This window comes from Meleagris gallopavo, chromosome 5, assembly GCF_000146605.3.
Source record: "Meleagris gallopavo isolate NT-WF06-2002-E0010 breed Aviagen turkey brand Nicholas breeding stock chromosome 5, Turkey_5.1, whole genome shotgun sequence".
Taxonomy (NCBI): Eukaryota; Metazoa; Chordata; class Aves; order Galliformes; family Phasianidae; genus Meleagris; species Meleagris gallopavo.
The window spans coordinates 29,524,854-29,530,936 of NC_015015.2; the positions used below are offsets into that span (position 1 = coordinate 29,524,854).

Below are 6,083 nucleotides of genomic sequence, written 5' to 3' on the forward strand. Positions count from 1 at the left end.
TGTTACTTTTGCATTGACTGATGTACAAACGGTTTCAGTAGGCAATGAAATGCTCTCTGTGGATTATTTGCAATTTTGTGGCAACAGGGAAAATACCTGGCCAAGGACTGAAGCCTAATCTGAAAGATGAGGCGGACGCTTGCCTTGCCATCCAGCTGAAATGAGAGACAATTTCCCCTGAAGTCGTGGTACTGCTGGAAAGCGGAAACCCCTTGGACTCTTCTCAAGCTTTTATTTAAATAAGGCCTAAAAGGTGAAATGTTCCCACACAGCTCCAGTTCTAACCATACAAAACTCTATTAATGTAAATAGCAAAGAAATACTCAAATTTGGTGAAGTCAGAGTTTTCCTCTGTTGTACTGAGACACAGGACACCACAATGGGCCTAATGGCAGTTAAAGCATAGCAATGGTTAGGGTATGCAGTCAGCTGACACCAGCCTTCCTTTTCTAGGGACCTGAAGTTTATAGCTGAAGGCAGTTAGATGTGAAAATATAAATGAACTGCTGATCCAGAGAAATTCAGGCCCAGACTAACAACAGAGTTTGTTATTTTAAAACAATTCTATATTATATCAGTCTTATAGCACAGATTTCATCAAAAATATATTCAGAAAGCAAATCAGCAAATGGTTCTCTCTCTTTCAAGTGCTGGTAAGAAAGTAAACATTAAAAAAAATGGGAAAAAAAAAACAACCACCCAACCTTACAATTCAAAGAATCTCAGAATCTTAGGGATTGGAAGGGACCTCCATAGATCTTCTAGTCCAACCCACCTACTAAAGCAGGTTCCCTAGAGTAGGTTGCATAGGAAAGCATCTGGGTGGGTTTTGAGTATCTCCAGAGAAGAAAATTCCACAGCATCTTTGCGCAACTTGTTCCAGTGCTCTGTCATCCTCAAAGTAAAAATGATTTTCCTCCTATTTCTCCATAAAGGACCACCCAAAAATCAGACCGTATGTCTGAGAGCATTGTACAGATCCTTCTTGAACTCCAGCAGCTTGGTGCCATGACCATTGCCCTGAAGAGACTGTTCCAGTGCACAACCACCTTCTGGTGAGGAACCTTTTCCTGATATCCAACCTGACCCTTGTGAGGAGCAGTAGGCCATGATTGGGCCTCCCCTCAGAGTCTTCTTTTCTGGCTGGACAAACCAAGGTATTTACCCACTCCTAAGACATCTTCCCCTCGAGAGCCTTCACCATCTTTGTAACGCAATGAGAGTACATATCAGGACCTTCATGTTTTAGCACAAGCGCATTCCATGTCCGATCTCTGCCACCTAATGCCATTTTTTCACTACTAGATATGCCATGTAACCAGATCAAAAATAAATTAGAATATAGCCACAACAGATACATACAACCAACATATATCCCTAAAAAATAATCATGAATGAAAAAGTCTGAAGTGAAACTGTGTAATTTTTAAGTTTTGAAGAAGCTATCTTAAAAAATGTTATTTGTTCACTTTAAAACATGAGAGATTATTTGTAGGATATTTTCCTCGTTCCTATATTTCAGATATCTTTCTGATCACGTCAGCCCATTTCCATTTTCTAAACCATGATTCAACTTAGCATGAAAGAAAACCAGATCTTTTCTGTTCTCAGATTTAATCATTTCTACTTTGACCTTGTTTGCCAGCGGCAAAAGAAGCATCACATTCTAAGAGTTGCTATTCCAGAAAGAATCAGAGTACAGTAGTTTCATGCTTTCTTCTACTAGATTGTAGTTTCTTTTAAATTGTATTATAGTAACTAGTTAAATGTGTGGATATACATAAGTTACACCTAAAGTAATGCCTCCTATTTATTTCCATGGAAACTTATACAAACTGCACAATAATACTATTTAACAGAGCAAATTCTCAGCTACAAAATAATGTTCCTCAACATTGTTGCCACTGTTAAGTATGAATTTTCACCAGCAATGAACAAGCACCTTCATGCCATGCTCATAAAAATTTGCAAACGTGGTTTGTTTTTTGTGTCACTGCTGATATGTATCAGCCACACCCCACCATGCTCACACCCACTACTCGGTCACCATAAAAGCTCAGCAAGTGTCAATGAACATCAGTGGGTGCCATTTTTTTCACATGGAGGAATTCAGTGTTACATCTTTGCTTCAAACTCACTTCTATGTCAGATACCTTCCTGACAGATTGCTCCTCTCCTGCCCTTATACGGCAACAAAATGTAGCAAAATAGTGGCAGGAAAATTCAGTCTCTACTGCCTTATCAGCAACATCCGCCTCTGATGTTGTGGGCTAACATAATTCTATAGGAGACACTACTTTTATGAATTCCTGAATCTTTCAAAGTTGGTATCAATGCTAATTATATATCACATCTGCTTTTTTGTGATCTATGCATTTTTTTAAGGAGAAAACAGGGACACCTCTACCACTTTTCTGGACATATACTGTTAGGAATTGCAATCTAATTTGGAAGTTTGCACTTTCACAATGTGCTCTTCTCCAAATGTTATCTTCTCCAAGTATTTGGAGCTAGAATGGGAAGTAAGCATTGTATCTCTATGGGTAGTGCATTTGAGAACTAAAGATTTCCAGATATTTCCGGATACAGTGTTTTCTACACCTTACAGGAAAAACAGGCTTGCTGGAGTCTGTCAAGAGATGTGCTTTTAAGAAACATTGTTTTTGAAGTATCAGTATTTTCCCCTACACATCAGTTTGTCTGAAAAATTCCAGCCAACATCATTGCTGATGATCCCATTACATCATAATCCCTGGTGTCCTTAGTTCTGGAACTCTGTCCTGGTTCAAAAGGTACTGCCTGCTGTCTTCTCTGTTGCTGATTAGTTGGGACAAATTTTCTGAGAGAGGAAGTGCCACAAGGTGATTTACTGTCTGACAGAAAATTGATCATAAAAGCACAATACAGTTTTTGCTATGGGTATATTCTCCATTTAAGAATGTGCACATACCTGACTACAGAGCCGCTATCTGGACTTCCTGTTGTGTGGAGGCTTATACTGTATGTTATTTATACATCTTGGAAACTTTGATATTTGGGGAAATGTATCACTTCTTATCAGGTATCGTGAGAAAACATATAAATATTACTGATTTCACAGTAATTGTGCGTCATTTAAATTTTTGGGATCATTGCCAATTTGTTTTGCAATAGCTTGAATCATTCTGTTTGAATGGTATGTTGATTAATTTAATGGGAACAGGTCTGTCTCCTGAGCTCATGGGGAGATGGTAAGTAAGTCTTGAGCACCTCAATGTTAATCTCAGACTTAATGCGTTTACTAAGGACAAGAGGCTGCACCATAACTGACACCTACATTTGCATGTGTGTACCAAGTAGCCTGCGTGGAAAGCCTCACTAATGTTGAGGAGCAGTTCAAGTGCGTAGTGGATAGAGAACAGATACAATGAAAAAACCCATATTAAGAAACTTTAATTGCATGCTAGGTGAATAATGCTGAGTTAAGTCAATTTGGGAAAGGTTATATAATCATAGAATCATAGAACGGCCTGGGTTGAAAAGAACCACAATGATCAAACCCCTTGCTATGTGCAGGGTCGCCAACCACTAGACCAGGCTTCCCAGTGTCACATCCAGCCTTGTCTTGAATGACTCCAGGGATGAGGCATCCACAACCTCTCTGGGCAACCTGTTCCACTGCGTTACCACCCTCTGGGTGAAAAACTTCCTCCTAATATATAACCTAAATATCTCCTGTCTTAGTTTAAAAACATTCCCCCTTGTCGTGTCACTATCCACCCATGTAAACAGCCATGCCCCCTCCTATCTATATGCTCCCTTCGAAGACTGGAAGTCCACAATGAGGTCTCCCCAGAGCCTTCTCTTCTCCAAGGTAAACAAACCCAGTTCCCTCAACCTTTCCTCATAGGAAAGGTCTCACAATTCTGTAATGTATAAAATGGAAGTCATGTTATTGTCAGTATGTTTCACACAAAGGTGCATCTGTGCATCTTCTTCACCTTATGTATTATGTTAATATGTGTAGCCTTCAGACTTCTAGAACTACTTTTGAAGCAAACCTGTTCTCCATTGCCTGTTTTCACATGAGGGTGATGTCTCACTTGTGCTTGCACATAGCATAGTTTGGTTTAGAATTTGCAGAGACAAGCTTACCTCATCAAAAAAACCTTTTAATTTACAACTCATTGAGTCATAGAATCATAGAGTAGCTTGGGTTGGAAGAGATCATCTATTTCCAGTCCCCCTTGCTGTGAGCAGGTTTGTTGCCTAGTAGATTACATTGCTCCAGGCCCCCTCCAACCTGGTCTTGAACACCTCCAGAGGTGGGTCATCCGTAGCTTTTCAGAGCAACCTGTTCCAGTGCCCCACCACCCAATCCTGAATTGATTGTTATTTGGGGCAGCACTGAACTGTTAAACCTCTCTTCCAAGGTTTCTCAACTGTGAAGCAAAAAGATAAAATAAAGGAAAACCCTGTAGCACTTTTAATCATTGTTTTCATTGATTATGTCTAGTTTAAATAATGGGAAGTGTACCTGTGCCTACACAAAATGCAACAAATTGCTTTGTCTTTCACTCAGCCCCTTAGAATATACCAGTATGTCCAAGCATCTTAACATTGCTAAACTCTGCAAAACGCAATAGGAAAAAACTGGCCTAAACAAATGAAATGTAGATATGCCTTTTATTAATTTCATTTTTTATCTTCTTGTATACAGACGCTTGACAGCTGTGACATTCATGGGCAACGCATTTGAAAAAGAAGGCATAAATATTCAGAGACATATTAGAATGCTGTTCAATGTAAGCACCTGTCTACTTAGTGTTGACAGAAAATCATTTACTTTGCTTTATGCATGTTCTCTCCAGAGACTACAGAGGTCCTATTTTATTTAAAGAGCTGGTCCTAACATCGGTGCTAGCTCCGAAAAATGCAATATATACAGCTAATTATATTTATTAAAGAAACAATTTTTGTTTGTATTTTCAATAATACTTTAACAATTCTTTCAATCTCTACTTCAGAATATCTTTCCCTTGGGTAACTGAAGGAAAAACGGATAAAGGAATGAAGACTAAAAAATGTATGACCTCATGATATCTTTATTTGTGACAGTAGAAAGGATGATATGCAACATACAACACAATGAAAAAAATAGATTAAAAAAAATAACGTAACCAAAAAGTAATCTGTAATCTTTGTCTAATCTTCCATTCAATGTCCACTGCTCATATAAGTATTACCACTAACTTTAAGAGTTGAAATAAATAGAACTAGCTTATGTAAGAGCTAGGGAAGTGAGTCCTCAGTGCCAAGGTGTTTCTATATACTAAGTCATTATGAAACATAGTTCTCTCACTTCTTGATAGTTTGTCTAGAAGCCCACTGGAAACCAGAATCATTCAATGCCTAGGATTGCTGCAACCTCAAAAGTAAACAAAAAATCATCTTGAGCGAAATAAGCACATATATGAAAAATAAGGAAGTGATTTCAAGCCTGAAAGATTCTGAATTCCTTAGCATGTACGTTTCAAGGGGGAGGGGAAAGGAGGGAAGAGGAAAGAAGAAGAAAAGGAAAAAGAAAAGAGAAAGCTCAATGGGAGCATAATTTTTAGGCTGAACATTTCATTCCATTTTATTTTACCTGACGTGAGTATGTAATGATGTTAACTCAGGCCTGATCACATAGCGTGGGTGAATGGGGGAGGTTTGAAGAGATCAAAAATCTTCAGTGAAGCTTAAGAAGCTACAAAACCTTACAATGCTGCCACCTATGGACCAAAAGTGACAACATCAGCTTCCCAGAATCGTACCGTGTGGCACACATAACAGGAAAAAAAATAAAAAAATAAAAAGAGCAGGAATGTATGAACAATTTCAGACTCCTTCATATGGTTGATTCACCCGGTGAACTGATGGAGCAGTTACTTTGGTTTATCTAGCCCAATGCTTTATATAATTTAATTAGGATCATCACACAGCAACCTAACCTGTCTACAGAAATTACAAGCTGAAAGTCCAGACCCCATATCTACCCTTTTGCTCAATTAAAGCTAAGCAGTGTTTTTATAGAAAGATTTTTATTATTTTTTTTTTTTTCC

The 6,083-nt window shown here is 38.4% G+C and overlaps 1 long non-coding RNA gene across 1 annotated transcript; it reads left to right on the forward strand.

Moving 5' to 3' along the window:
• The first annotated feature begins 2,753 nt into the window (after nucleotides 1-2,753).
• LOC109368016 lies at nucleotides 2,754-5,182 on the forward strand. The gene is made up of 3 exons (XR_002115657.1): nucleotides 2,754-2,861; nucleotides 4,700-4,784; nucleotides 5,007-5,182. It is a non-coding gene; the product is annotated as an uncharacterized LOC109368016 (long non-coding RNA).
• Nucleotides 5,183-6,083: the final 901 nt, after the last annotated feature.